The 14,988-nt window shown below is 37.4% G+C and overlaps 8 non-coding genes across 8 annotated transcripts; all 8 read right to left on the bottom strand.

Annotated features, from left to right (window-relative positions):
• Positions 1 to 824: 824 nt before the first annotated feature.
• TRNAF-GAA (transfer RNA phenylalanine (anticodon GAA)) lies at positions 825 to 897 on the bottom strand. Its single transcript has one exon. It is a non-coding gene; the product is annotated as a tRNA-Phe (tRNA).
• Positions 898 to 1,993: 1,096 nt separating this feature from the next.
• On the bottom strand, positions 1,994 to 2,066 carry TRNAF-GAA (transfer RNA phenylalanine (anticodon GAA)). Its single transcript has one exon. It is a non-coding gene; the product is annotated as a tRNA-Phe (tRNA).
• Positions 2,067 to 3,742: 1,676 nt separating this feature from the next.
• TRNAF-GAA (transfer RNA phenylalanine (anticodon GAA)) lies at positions 3,743 to 3,815 on the bottom strand. The gene has a single exon. It is a non-coding gene; the product is annotated as a tRNA-Phe (tRNA).
• A 1,096-nt stretch (positions 3,816 to 4,911) lies between these two features.
• On the bottom strand, positions 4,912 to 4,984 carry TRNAF-GAA (transfer RNA phenylalanine (anticodon GAA)). The gene has a single exon. It is a non-coding gene; the product is annotated as a tRNA-Phe (tRNA).
• A 2,843-nt stretch (positions 4,985 to 7,827) lies between these two features.
• On the bottom strand, positions 7,828 to 7,900 carry TRNAF-GAA (transfer RNA phenylalanine (anticodon GAA)). Its single transcript has one exon. It is a non-coding gene; the product is annotated as a tRNA-Phe (tRNA).
• A 1,664-nt stretch (positions 7,901 to 9,564) lies between these two features.
• On the bottom strand, positions 9,565 to 9,637 carry TRNAF-GAA (transfer RNA phenylalanine (anticodon GAA)). Its single transcript has one exon. It is a non-coding gene; the product is annotated as a tRNA-Phe (tRNA).
• Positions 9,638 to 10,733: 1,096 nt separating this feature from the next.
• Positions 10,734 to 10,806, bottom strand: TRNAF-GAA (transfer RNA phenylalanine (anticodon GAA)). The gene has a single exon. It is a non-coding gene; the product is annotated as a tRNA-Phe (tRNA).
• Positions 10,807 to 13,649: 2,843 nt separating this feature from the next.
• TRNAF-GAA (transfer RNA phenylalanine (anticodon GAA)) lies at positions 13,650 to 13,722 on the bottom strand. Its single transcript has one exon. It is a non-coding gene; the product is annotated as a tRNA-Phe (tRNA).
• Positions 13,723 to 14,988: the final 1,266 nt, after the last annotated feature.

Raw genomic sequence — 14,988 nt, 5'->3', positions numbered from 1 at the left:
AGGCTGATGCAGGCAAAGCTTTACTTTCAATTAAAGGAAGAATTGGCAAATAAAGCAGGTAAAGTTGAATACAAGAGAGGTGGAAGCAAGTTTGACAGAAAGACAGAATGTAAAAAATATGTTGAAATGGTTGTCTTATCGATCAGCTTGATAAAAGGTTTTGATCATTATAAACAACGTCAATATGAGTTGACTCCAAATAGCATTTGTGACATGCAAAGCAGAAGTTCAAAATGTGCCTAAACCCGGGATTGAACCAGGGACCTTTAGATGTTCAGTCTACTGCTCTCCCAACTGAGCTATTTCATCCAGCTGGCAATTTTGGCTTTCTGTTGTATTTTTTATAATTGTTAAAGATAAATGCAGAACCTGGTCACTCTATCTGCATGTGCAGTTATGTGTTAAATTGTCCAGTATTATTCAGTAGCTAAATTGGTCTGATGGGTGAATTTCCTTTTTAGGAGCCAAGTTAGTTAGATGATGTTTGTAAACTATGAATGGACTTATACTCAGAAACACAGACCTATATGGCGAGGGTCGGCAAGCTAGGTCATCTGACTACTAACAGTTTTGTATAAGGGGAACTGGAGGCTGATGCAGGCAAAGGTTTACTTTCAATTAAAGGAAGAATTGGGAAATAAAGGAGGCAAAGTTGAATACAAGAGAGGTGGAAGCAAGTTTGAAAGAAAGACAGAAAGTAAATAATATGTTGAATTAATTGTATTGTCGATTATCTTGATAAAAGGTTTTGATCATTATAAACAAAGTCAATATGAGTTGACTCAAAATAGTCTTTGTGGCATGCAAAGCAGAAGTTCAAAATGTGCCGAAACCCGGGATCGAACCAGGGACCTTTAGATCTTCAGTCTAACGCTCTCCCAACTGAGCTATTTCGGCCTGCCAGCAGTTATAGTATTCAGCCTCTTTTTTTGAACAATCCCAGAACAGAGATGCAGAACCTGGATTTTCAATCTGAGGTTAGAGCTGTGTTTTAATGTGTCCTGCATTGTTCAGCAGCTAACTGGTGAAATGGGTGAGTAGCGTTTTTGGGATAAATGTTAGGTCGTTTTTCTTTTAAATCTCTAAGTGGACCAGCACTGTATTACACAGACGTATGTCGCCTGAGTAGGTAAGCTATGTCATCTCAATACTGACAACTTTGTTCAAGGAGAAGTGAAAGCTGATGCAGACAAGAGTTTACTTTGAAAAAAGTATAAAATGGGATAAATTCGTCATCAAAGCTGATGGCAAGAGAGGTGGAAGCAAGTTTAGAAGGAGGACAGAAAGACAACTTTTTGTTGAAGTTATCATGTTGTTGATCAGTTGATAAAATATTTTGAGAAATAAAGAAAAAAAAACTAGAGCTGATTTCAAGAAATATTTTGCAAGAATGTAGGATCCCCTCGCACTGTGCTGAAAGTCAGGATTGAATCAGGTACCTTAAGCTCTTCAGTCTAACGATCTCCCAACTGAGATATTTCAGCCAACAAGTCCCTGTGGCCTCCTGATGTATTATTAATAATTGTAGACGATACATACAGAACCTGGTCATTCTATTTTCGTTTATAGTTATGTGTTAAAGTGTCCAGTATCATTCAGCAGGTAACTTGGTCTGATGAGTGAATATCCTTTTTAGGGGACAATGTAGGTAGAATTTTTTTTTCTAAACTCTGAATTGACTTATACTCTGAAACACAGACCTATATGGCCAGGGTGTACAAGCTATGTCATCTGACTACTGACAGTTTTGTATAAGGGGAATTGGAGGCTGATGCAGGCAAAGCTTTACCTGAAAATAAAGCAAGAAGTTTCAAATAAATGAGGCATAGTTGAATACAAAAGAGGTGGAAGCAAGTTTGAAAAGAAGACAGAAAGTAAATAATATGTTGAATTGATTGTGTTGTTGATCAGATTGATAAAAGGTTTTGATAAAGAAGAGCGTTGATTTAACTCCAAACAGCTTTTGAGACATGAAAAGCAGAGGTTGAAATTGTGCCGAAACCTGGGATTGAACCAGGGACCTTTAGATCTTCAGTCTAACACTCTCCCAACTGAGCTATTTCGGCCTGCTGGTTGTTTGGGTCTTCATCCTTTCTTTTAAACTTCCCAAGAAAATAGATGCTCAACCTCATGCTAGAGCTATGTTTTAAGATGTCCTGTATCATTCATCAGTTAACGGGTGCAATAGGTAAATAGCATTTTTCGGATCCAGGTTAGGTAGCTTTTGTTTTTTACTCTGAATGGACTAGCACCATATTACACAGAGGTATTTGGCCTGAGTAGGTAAGCTATGTCATCTGAATACTGAAATCTGTGTTCAAGGAGAAGTGGAAGCTGATGCAGACAAGAGTTTACTTTACAAAAAAGCATGAAATAGGAAACATTTGTAGTCGAAGCTGAATGCAAGAGAGGTGGAAGCAAATTTAGAAGGAGGACAGAAAGACAATTCTATGTTGAATTGATCATGTTGTCGATCAGTTGATCAAATATTTTGATAAATAAAGAAAGAAAAACTTGAGCTGATACCAAGAAATATTTTGTGAGAAGCAAGAAACCTCTCAGACTTTTCCGAAACCCAGCATTGAACAAGGGACTTTTAGATTTTCAATCTAACACTCTCCCAACTGAGCTATTTCATCCAGCTGGTCATTTTGGCTTTCTGTTGTATTTTTGATAATTGTTAAAGATAAATGCAGACCCTGGTCATTCTATCTTCATGTGCAGTTATGTGTTAAATTGTCCAATATTATTCAGCAGCTAAATTGGTCTGATGGGTGAATTTCCTTTTTAGGAGCCAAGTTAGTTAGAAGATGTTTGTAAACTATGAATGGACTTATACTCAGACACACAGACCTATATGGCGAGGGTAGGCAAACTAGGTCATCTGACTACTAACAGTTTTGTATAAGGGGAACTCGAGGCTGATGCAGGCAAAGCTTTACTTTCAATTAAAGGAAGAATTGGCAAATAAAGCAGGTAAAGTTGAATACAAGAGAGGTGGAAGCAAGTTTGACAGAAAGACAGAATGTAAAAAATATGTTGAAATGGTTGTCTTATCGATCAGCTTGATAAAAGGTTTTGATCATTATAAACAACGTCAATATGAGTTGACTCCAAATAGCATTTGTGGCATGCAAAGCAGAAGTTCAAAATGTGCCTAAACCCAGGATTGAACCAGGGACCTTTAGATCTTCAGTCTACTGCTCTCCCAACTGAGCTATTTCATCCAGCTGGCAATTTTGGCTTTCTGTTGTATTTTTTATAATTGTTAAAGATAAATGCAGAACCTGGTCACTCTATCTGCATGTGCAGTTATGTGTTAAATTGTCCAGTATTATTCAGTAGCTAAATTGGTCTGATGGGTGAATTTCCTTTTTAGGAGCCAAGTTAGTTAGATGATGTTTGTAAACTATGAATGGACTTATACTCAGAAACACAGACCTATATGGCGAGGGTCGGCAAGCTAGGTCATCTGACTACTAACAGTTTTGTATAAGGGGAACTGGAGGCTGATGCAGGCAAAGCTTTACTTTCAATTAAAGGAAGAATTGGGAAATAAAGGAGGAAAAGTTGAATACAAGAGAGGTGGAAGCAAGTTTAAAAGAAAGACAGAAAGTAAATAATATGTTGAATTAATTGTATTGTCGATTATCTTGATAAAAGGTTTTGATCATTATAAACAAAGTCAATATGAGTTGACTCAAAATAGTCTTTGTGGCATGCAAAGCAGAAGTTCAAAATGTGCCGAAACCCGGGATCGAACCAGGGACCTTTAGATCTTCAGTCTAACGCTCTCCCAACTGAGCTATTTCGGCCTGCCAGCAGTTATAGTATTCAGCCTCTTTTTTTGAACAATCCCAGAACAGAGATGCAGAACCTGGATTTTCAATCTGAGGTTAGAGCTGTGTTTTAATGTGTCCTGCATTGTTCAGCAGCTAACTGGTGAAATGGGTGAGTAGCGTTTTTGGGATAAATGTTAGGTCGTTTTTCTTTTAAAACTCTAAGTGGACCAGCACTGTATTACACAGACGTATGTCGCCTGAGTAGGTAAGCTATGCCATCTCAATACTGACAACTTTGTTCAAGGAGAAGTGAAAGCTGATGCAGACAAGAGTTTACTTTGAAAAAAGTATAAAATGGGATAAATTCGTCATCAAAGCTGATGGCAAGAGAGGTGGAAGCAAGTTTAGAAGGAGGACAGAAAGACAACTTTTTGTTGAAGTTATCATGTTGTTGATCAGTTGATAAAATATTTTGAGAAATAAAGAAAAAAAAACTAGAGCTGATTTCAAGAAATATTTTGCAAGAATGTAGGATCCCCTCGCACTGTGCTGAAAGTCAGGATTGAATCAGGTACCTTAACCTCTTCAGTCTAACGATCTCCCAACTGAGATATTTCAGCCAACAAGTCCCTGTGGCCTCCTGATGTATTATTAATAATTGTAGACGATACATACAGAACCTGGTCATTCTATTTTCGTTTATAGTTATGTGTTAAAGTGTCCAGTATCATTCAGCAGGTAACTTGGTCTGATGAGTGAATATCCTTTTTAGGGGACAATGTAGGTAGAATTTTTTTTTCTAAACTCTGAATTGACTTATACTCTGAAACACAGACCTATATGGCCAGGGTGTACAAGCTATGTCATCTGACTACTGACAGTTTTGTATAAGGGGAATTGGAGGCTGATGCAGGCAAAGCTTTACTTTAAAATAAAGCAAGAAGTTGCAAATAAATGAGGCATAGTTGAATACAAGAGAGGTGGAAGCAAGTTTGAAAGGAAGACAGAAAGTAAATAATATAATGAATTGATTGGAGTTAAATCAACGCTCTTCTTTATCAAAACCTTTTATCAATCTGATCAACAACACAAACAGCTTTTGTGACATGAAAAGCAGAAGTTGAAATTGTGCCGAAACCCGGGATTGAACCAGGGACCTTTAGATCTTCAGTCTAACGCTCTCCCAACTGAGCTATTTCGGCCTGCTGGTAGTTTGGGTCTTCATCCTTTCTTTTAAACTTCCCAAGAAAATAGATGCTCAACCTCATGCTAGAGCTATGTTTTAAGATGTCCTGTATCATTCATCAGTTAACGGGTGCAATAGGTAAATAGCATTTTTCGGATCCAGGTTAGGTAGCTTTTTTTTTACTCTGAATGGACTAGCACCATATTACACAGAGGTATTTGGCCTGAGTAGGTAAGCTATGTCATCTGAATACTGAAATCTGTGTTCAAGGAGAAGTGGAAGCTGATGCAGACAAGAGTTTACTTTACAAAAAAGCATGAAATAGGAAACATTTGTAGTCGAAGCTGAATGCAAGAGAGGTGGAAGCAAATTTAGAAGGAGGACAGAAAGACAATTCTATGTTGAATTGATCATGTTGTCGATCAGTTGATCAAATATTTTGATAAATAAAGAAAGAAAAACTTGAGCTGATACCAAGAAATATTTTGTGAGAAGCAAGAAACCTCTCAGACTTTTCCGAAACCCAGCATTGAACAAGGGACTTTTAGATTTTCAATCTAACACTCTCCCAACTGAGCTATTTCATCCAGCTGGCCATTTTGGCTTTCTGTTGTATTTTTGATAATTGTTAAAGATAAATGCAGACCCTGGTCATTCTATCTGCATGTGCAGTTATGTGTTAAATTGTCCAATATTATTCAGCAGCTAAATTGGTCTGATGGGTGAATTTCCTTTTTAGGAGCCAAGTTAGTTAGAAGATGTTTGTAAACTATGAATGGACTTATACTCAGACACACAGACCTATATGGCGAGGGTAGGCAAACTAGGTCATCTGACTACTAACAGTTTTGTATAAGGGGAACTCGAGGCTGATGCAGGCAAAGCTTTACTTTCAATTAAAGGAAGAATTGGCAAATAAAGCAGGTAAAGTTGAATACAAGAGAGGTGGAAGCAAGTTTGACAGAAAGACAGAATGTAAAAAATATGTTGAAATGGTTGCATTATCGATCAGCTTGATAAAAGGTTTTGATCATTATAAACAACGTCAATATGAGTTGACTCCAAATAGCATTTGTGGCATGCAAAGCAGAAGTTCAAAATGTGCCTAAACCCGGGATTGAACCAGGGACCTTTAGATCTTCAGTCTACTGCTCTCCCAACTGAGCTATTTCATCCAGCTGGCAATTTTGACTTTCTGTTGTATTTTTTATAATTGTTAAAGATAAATGCAGAACCTGGTCACTCTATCTGCATGTGCAGTTATGTGTTAAATTGTCCAGTATTATTCAGTAGCTAAATTGGTCTGATGGGTGAATTTCCTTTTTAGGAGCCAAGTTAGTTAGATGATGTTTGTAAATTATGAATGGACTTATACTCAGAAACACAGACCTATATGGCGAGGGTCGGCAAGCTAGGTCATCTGACTACTAACAGTTTTGTATAAGGGGAACTGGAGGCTGATGCAGGCAAAGCTTTACTTTCAATTAAAGGAAGAATTGGGAAATAAAGGAGGCAAAGTTGAATACAAGAGAGGTGGAAGCAAGTTTGAAAGAAAGACAGAAAGTAAATAATATGTTGAATGAATTGTATTGTCGATTATCTTGATAAAAGGTTTTGTTCATTATAAACAAAGTCAATATGAGTTGACTCAAAATAGTCTTTGTGGCATGCAAAGCAGAAGTTCAAAACGTGCCGAAACCCAGGATCGAACCAGGGACCTTTAGATCTTCAGTCTAACGCTCTCCCAACTGAGCTATTTCTGCCTGCCAGCAGTTATAGTATTCAGCCTCTTTTTTTGAACAATCCCAGAACAGAGATGCAGAACCTGGATTTTCAATCTGAGGTTAGAGCTGTGTTTTAATGTGTCCTGCATTGTTCAGCAGCTAACTGGTGAAATGGGTGAGTAGCGTTTTTGGGATAAATGTTAGGTCGTTTTTCTTTTAAAACTCTAAGTGGACCAGCACTGTATTACACAGACGTATGTCGCCTGAGTAGGTAAGCTATGTCATCTCAATATTGACAACTTTGTTCAAGGAGAAGTGAAAGCTGATGCAGACAAGAGTTTACTTTGAAAAAAGTATAAAATGGGATAAATTCGTCATCAAAGCTGATGGCAAGAGAGGTGGAAGCAAGTTTAGAAGGAGGACAGAAAGACAACTTTTTGTTGAAGTTATCATGTTGTTGATCAGTTGATAAAATATTTTGAGAAATAAAGAAAAAAAAACTAGAGCTGATTTCAAGAAATATTTTGCAAGAATGTAGGATCCCCTCGCACTGTGCTGAAAGTCAGGATTGAATCAGGTACCTTAAGCTCTTCAGTCTAACGATCTCCCAACTGAGATATTTCAGCCAACAAGTCCCTGTGGCCTCCTGATGTATTATTAATAATTGTAGACGATACATACAGAACCTGGTCATTCTATTTTCGTTTATAGTTATGTGTTAAAGTGTCCAGTATCATTCAGCAGGTAACTTGGTCTGATGAGTGAATATCCTTTTTAGGGGACAATGTAGGTAGAATTTTTTTTTCTAAACTCTGAATTGACTTATACTCTGAAACACAGACCTATATGGCCAGGGTGTACAAGCTATGTCATCTGACTACTGACAGTTTTGTATAAGGGGAATTGGAGGCTGATGCAGGCAAAGCTTTACTTTAAAATAAAGCAAGAAGTTTCAAATAAATGAGGCATAGTTGAATACAAAAGAGGTGGAAGCAAGTTTGAAAAGAAGACAGAAAGTAAATAATATGTTGAATTGATTGTGTTGTTGATCAGATTGATAAAAGGTTTTGATAAAGAAGAGCGTTGATTTAACTCCAAACAGCTTTTGAGACATGAAAAGCAGAGGTTGAAATTGTGCCGAAACCTGGGATTGAACCAGGGACCTTTAGATCTTCAGTCTAACACTCTCCCAACTGAGCTATTTCGGCCTGCTGGTTGTTTGGGTCTTCATCCTTTCTTTTAAACTTCCCAAGAAAATAGATGCTCAACCTCATGCTAGAGCTATGTTTTAAGATGTCCTGTATCATTCATCAGTTAACGGGTGCAATAGGTAAATAGCATTTTTCGGATCCAGGTTAGGTAGCTTTTGTTTTTTACTCTGAATGGACTAGCACCATATTACACAGAGGTATTTGGCCTGAGTAGGTAAGCTATGTCATCTGAATACTGAAATCTGTGTTCAAGGAGAAGTGGAAGCTGATGCAGGCAAGAGTTTACTTTACAAAAAAGCATGAAATAGGAAACATTTGTAGTCGAAGCTGAATGCAAGAGAGGTGGAAGCAAATTTAGAAGGAGGACAGAAAGACAATTCTATGTTGAATTGATCATGTTGTCGATCAGTTGATCAAATATTTTGATAAATAAAGAAAGAAAAACTTGAGCTGATACCAAGAAATATTTTGTGAGAAGCAAGAAACCTCTCAGACTTTTCCGAAACCCAGCATTGAACAAGGGACTTTTAGATTTTCAATCTAACACTCTCCCAACTGAGCTATTTCATCCAGCTGGTCATTTTGGCTTTCTGTTGTATTTTTGATAATTGTTAAAGATAAATGCAGACCCTGGTCATTCTATCTTCATGTGCAGTTATGTGTTAAATTGTCCAATATTATTCAGCAGCTAAATTGGTCTGATGGGTGAATTTCCTTTTTAGGAGCCAAGTTAGTTAGAAGATGTTTGTAAACTATGAATGGACTTATACTCAGACACACAGACCTATATGGCGAGGGTAGGCAAACTAGGTCATCTGACTACTAACAGTTTTGTATAAGGGGAACTCGAGGCTGATGCAGGCAAAGCTTTACTTTCAATTAAAGGAAGAATTGGCAAATAAAGCAGGTAAAGTTGAATACAAGAGAGGTGGAAGCAAGTTTGACAGAAAGACAGAATGTAAAAAATATGTTGAAATGGTTGTCTTATCGATCAGCTTGATAAAAGGTTTTGATCATTATAAACAACGTCAATATGAGTTGACTCCAAATAGCATTTGTGGCATGCAAAGCAGAAGTTCAAAATGTGCCTAAACCCAGGACCTTTAGATCTTCAGTCTACTGCTCTCCCAACTGAGCTATTTCATCCAGCTGGCAATTTTGGCTTTCTGTTGTATTTTTTATAATTGTTAAAGATAAATGCAGAACCTGGTCACTCTATCTGCATGTGCAGTTATGTGTTAAATTGTCCAGTATTATTCAGTAGCTAAATTGGTCTGATGGGTGAATTTCCTTTTTAGGAGCCAAGTTAGTTAGATGATGTTTGTAAACTATGAATGGACTTATACTCAGAAACACAGACCTATATGGCGAGGGTCGGCAAGCTAGGTCATCTGACTACTAACAGTTTTGTATAAGGGGAACTGGAGGCTGATGCAGGCAAAGCTTTACTTTCAATTAAAGGAAGAATTGGGAAATAAAGGAGGAAAAGTTGAATACAAGAGAGGTGGAAGCAAGTTTAAAAGAAAGACAGAAAGTAAATAATATGTTGAATTAATTGTATTGTCGATTATCTTGATAAAAGGTTTTGATCATTATAAACAAAGTCAATATGAGTTGACTCAAAATAGTCTTTGTGGCATGCAAAGCAGAAGTTCAAAATGTGCCGAAACCCGGGATCGAACCAGGGACCTTTAGATCTTCAGTCTAACGCTCTCCCAACTGAGCTATTTCGGCCTGCCAGCAGTTATAGTATTCAGCCTCTTTTTTTGAACAATCCCAGAACAGAGATGCAGAACCTGGATTTTCAATCTGAGGTTAGAGCTGTGTTTTAATGTGTCCTGCATTGTTCAGCAGCTAACTGGTGAAATGGGTGAGTAGCGTTTTTGGGATAAATGTTAGGTCGTTTTTCTTTTAAAACTCTAAGTGGACCAGCACTGTATTACACAGACGTATGTCGCCTGAGTAGGTAAGCTATGCCATCTCAATACTGACAACTTTGTTCAAGGAGAAGTGAAAGCTGATGCAGACAAGAGTTTACTTTGAAAAAAGTATAAAATGGGATAAATTCGTCATCAAAGCTGATGGCAAGAGAGGTGGAAGCAAGTTTAGAAGGAGGACAGAAAGACAACTTTTTGTTGAAGTTATCATGTTGTTGATCAGTTGATAAAATATTTTGAGAAATAAAGAAAAAAAAACTAGAGCTGATTTCAAGAAATATTTTGCAAGAATGTAGGATCCCCTCGCACTGTGCTGAAAGTCAGGATTGAATCAGGTACCTTAACCTCTTCAGTCTAACGATCTCCCAACTGAGATATTTCAGCCAACAAGTCCCTGTGGCCTCCTGATGTATTATTAATAATTGTAGACGATACATACAGAACCTGGTCATTCTATTTTCGTTTATAGTTATGTGTTAAAGTGTCCAGTATCATTCAGCAGGTAACTTGGTCTGATGAGTGAATATCCTTTTTAGGGGACAATGTAGGTAGAATTTTTTTTTCTAAACTCTGAATTGACTTATACTCTGAAACACAGACCTATATGGCCAGGGTGTACAAGCTATGTCATCTGACTACTGACAGTTTTGTATAAGGGGAATTGGAGGCTGATGCAGGCAAAGCTTTACTTTAAAATAAAGCAAGAAGTTGCAAATAAATGAGGCATAGTTGAATACAAGAGAGGTGGAAGCAAGTTTGAAAGGAAGACAGAAAGTAAATAATATAATGAATTGATTGGAGTTAAATCAACGCTCTTCTTTATCAAAACCTTTTATCAATCTGATCAACAACACAAACAGCTTTTGTGACATGAAAAGCAGAAGTTGAAATTGTGCCGAAACCCGGGATTGAACCAGGGACCTTTAGATCTTCAGTCTAACGCTCTCCCAACTGAGCTATTTCGGCCTGCTGGTAGTTTGGGTCTTCATCCTTTCTTTTAAACTTCCCAAGAAAATAGATGCTCAACCTCATGCTAGAGCTATGTTTTAAGATGTCCTGTATCATTCATCAGTTAACGGGTGCAATAGGTAAATAGCATTTTTCGGATCCAGGTTAGGTAGCTTTTTTTTTACTCTGAATGGACTAGCACCATATTACACAGAGGTATTTGGCCTGAGTAGGTAAGCTATGTCATCTGAATACTGAAATCTGTGTTCAAGGAGAAGTGGAAGCTGATGCAGACAAGAGTTTACTTTACAAAAAAGCATGAAATAGGAAACATTTGTAGTCGAAGCTGAATGCAAGAGAGGTGGAAGCAAATTTAGAAGGAGGACAGAAAGACAATTCTATGTTGAATTGATCATGTTGTCGATCAGTTGATCAAATATTTTGATAAATAAAGAAAGAAAAACTTGAGCTGATACCAAGAAATATTTTGTGAGAAGCAAGAAACCTCTCAGACTTTTCCGAAACCCAGCATTGAACAAGGGACTTTTAGATTTTCAATCTAACACTCTCCCAACTGAGCTATTTCATCCAGCTGGCCATTTTGGCTTTCTGTTGTATTTTTGATAATTGTTAAAGATAAATGCAGACCCTGGTCATTCTATCTGCATGTGCAGTTATGTGTTAAATTGTCCAATATTATTCAGCAGCTAAATTGGTCTGATGGGTGAATTTCCTTTTTAGGAGCCAAGTTAGTTAGAAGATGTTTGTAAACTATGAATGGACTTATACTCAGACACACAGACCTATATGGCGAGGGTAGGCAAACTAGGTCATCTGACTACTAACAGTTTTGTATAAGGGGAACTCGAGGCTGATGCAGGCAAAGCTTTACTTTCAATTAAAGGAAGAATTGGCAAATAAAGCAGGTAAAGTTGAATACAAGAGAGGTGGAAGCAAGTTTGACAGAAAGACAGAATGTAAAAAATATGTTGAAATGGTTGCATTATCGATCAGCTTGATAAAAGGTTTTGATCATTATAAACAACGTCAATATGAGTTGACTCCAAATAGCATTTGTGGCATGCAAAGCAGAAGTTCAAAATGTGCCTAAACCCGGGATTGAACCAGGGACCTTTAGATCTTCAGTCTACTGCTCTCCCAACTGAGCTATTTCATCCAGCTGGCAATTTTGACTTTCTGTTGTATTTTTTATAATTGTTAAAGATAAATGCAGAACCTGGTCACTCTATCTGCATGTGCAGTTATGTGTTAAATTGTCCAGTATTATTCAGTAGCTAAATTGGTCTGATGGGTGAATTTCCTTTTTAGGAGCCAAGTTAGTTAGATGATGTTTGTAAATTATGAATGGACTTATACTCAGAAACACAGACCTATATGGCGAGGGTCGGCAAGCTAGGTCATCTGACTACTAACAGTTTTGTATAAGGGGAACTGGAGGCTGATGCAGGCAAAGCTTTACTTTCAATTAAAGGAAGAATTGGGAAATAAAGGAGGCAAAGTTGAATACAAGAGAGGTGGAAGCAAGTTTGAAAGAAAGACAGAAAGTAAATAATATGTTGAATGAATTGTATTGTCGATTATCTTGATAAAAGGTTTTGTTCATTATAAACAAAGTCAATATGAGTTGACTCAAAATAGTCTTTGTGGCATGCAAAGCAGAAGTTCAAAACGTGCCGAAACCCAGGATCGAACCAGGGACCTTTAGATCTTCAGTCTAACGCTCTCCCAACTGAGCTATTTCTGCCTGCCAGCAGTTATAGTATTCAGCCTCTTTTTTTGAACAATCCCAGAACAGAGATGCAGAACCTGGATTTTCAATCTGAGGTTAGAGCTGTGTTTTAATGTGTCCTGCATTGTTCAGCAGCTAACTGGTGAAATGGGTGAGTAGCGTTTTTGGGATAAATGTTAGGTCGTTTTTCTTTTAAAACTCTAAGTGGACCAGCACTGTATTACACAGACGTATGTCGCCTGAGTAGGTAAGCTATGTCATCTCAATACTGACAACTTTGTTCAAGGAGAAGTGAAAGCTGATGCAGACAAGAGTTTACTTTGAAAAAAGTATAAAATGGGATAAATTCGTCATCAAAGCTGATGGCAAGAGAGGTGGAAGCAAGTTTAGAAGGAGGACAGAAAGACAACTTTTTGTTGAAGTTATCATGTTGTTGATCAGTTGATAAAATATTTTGAGAAATAAAGAAAAAAAAACTAGAGCTGATTTCAAGAAATATTTTGCAAGAATGTAGGATCCCCTCGCACTGTGCTGAAAGTCAGGATTGAATCAGGTACCTTAAGCTCTTCAGTCTAACGATCTCCCAACTGAGATATTTCAGCCAACAAGTCCCTGTGGCCTCCTGATGTATTATTAATAATTGTAGACGATACATACAGAACCTGGTCATTCTATTTTCGTTTATAGTTATGTGTTAAAGTGTCCAGTATCATTCAGCAGGTAACTTGGTCTGATGAGTGAATATCCTTTTTAGGGGACAATGTAGGTAGAATTTTTTTTTCTAAACTCTGAATTGACTTATACTCTGAAACACAGACCTATATGGCCAGGGTGTACAAGCTATGTCATCTGACTACTGACAGTTTTGTATAAGGGGAATTGGAGGCTGATGCAGGCAAAGCTTTACTTTAAAATAAAGCAAGAAGTTTCAAATAAATGAGGCATAGTTGAATACAAAAGAGGTGGAAGCAAGTTTGAAAAGAAGACAGAAAGTAAATAATATGTTGAATTGATTGTGTTGTTGATCAGATTGATAAAAGGTTTTGATAAAGAAGAGCGTTGATTTAACTCCAAACAGCTTTTGAGACATGAAAAGCAGAGGTTGAAATTGTGCCGAAACCTGGGATTGAACCAGGGACCTTTAGATCTTCAGTCTAACACTCTCCCAACTGAGCTATTTCGGCCTGCTGGTTGTTTGGGTCTTCATCCTTTCTTTTAAACTTCCCAAGAAAATAGATGCTCAACCTCATGCTAGAGCTATGTTTTAAGATGTCCTGTATCATTCATCAGTTAACGGGTGCAATAGGTAAATAGCATTTTTCGGATCCAGGTTAGGTAGCTTTTGTTTTTTACTCTGAATGGACTAGCACCATATTACACAGAGGTATTTGGCCTGAGTAGGTAAGCTATGTCATCTGAATACTGAAATCTGTGTTCAAGGAGAAGTGGAAGCTGATGCAGACAAGAGTTTACTTTACAAAAAAGCATGAAATAGGAAACATTTGTAGTCGAAGCTGAATGCAAGAGAGGTGGAAGCAAATTTAGAAGGAGGACAGAAAGACAATTCTATGTTGAATTGATCATGTTGTCGATCAGTTGATCAAATATTTTGATAAATAAAGAAAGAAAAACTTGAGCTGATACCAAGAAATATTTTGTGAGAAGCAAGAAACCTGTCAGACTTTTCCGAAACCCAGCATTGAACAAGGGACTTTTAGATTTTCAATCTAACACTCTCCCAACTGAGCTATTTCATCCAGCTGGTCATTTTGGCTTTCTGTTGTATTTTTGATAATTGTTAAAGATAAATGCAGACCCTGGTCATTCTATCTTCATGTGCAGTTATGTGTTAAATTGTCCAATATTATTCAGCAGCTAAATTGGTCTGATGGGTGAATTTCCTTTTTAGGAGCCAAGTTAGTTAGAAGATGTTTGTAAACTATGAATGGACTTATACTCAGACACACAGACCTATATGGCGAGGGTAGGCAAACTAGGTCATCTGACTACTAACAGTTTTGTATAAGGGGAACTCGAGGCTGATGCAGGCAAAGCTTTACTTTCAATTAAATGAAGAATTGGCAAATAAAGCAGGTAAAGTTGAATACAAGAGAGGTGGAAGCAAGTTTGACAGAAAGACAGAATGTAAAAAATATGTTGAAATGGTTGTCTTATCGATCAGCTTGATAAAAGGTTTTGATCATTATAAACAACGTCAATATGAGTTGACTCCAAATAGCATTTGTGGCATGCAAAGCAGAAGTTCAAAATGTGCCTAAACCCAGGATTGAACCAGGGACCTTTAGATCTTCAGTCTACTGCTCTCCCAACTGAGCTATTTCATCCAGCTGGCAATTTTGGCTTTCTGTTGTATTTTTTATAATTGTTAAAGATAAATGCAGAACCTGGTCACTCTATCTGCATGTGCAGTTATGTGTTAAATTGTCCAG

The sequence above is a fragment of the Triturus cristatus genome, chromosome 8 (assembly GCF_964204655.1).
Source record: "Triturus cristatus chromosome 8, aTriCri1.1, whole genome shotgun sequence".
NCBI classification, from domain to species: Eukaryota; Metazoa; Chordata; class Amphibia; order Caudata; family Salamandridae; genus Triturus; species Triturus cristatus.
The sequence above is the reverse complement of the archived record's forward strand: the minus strand, read 5'-3'. Positions and strand labels throughout refer to the sequence as shown.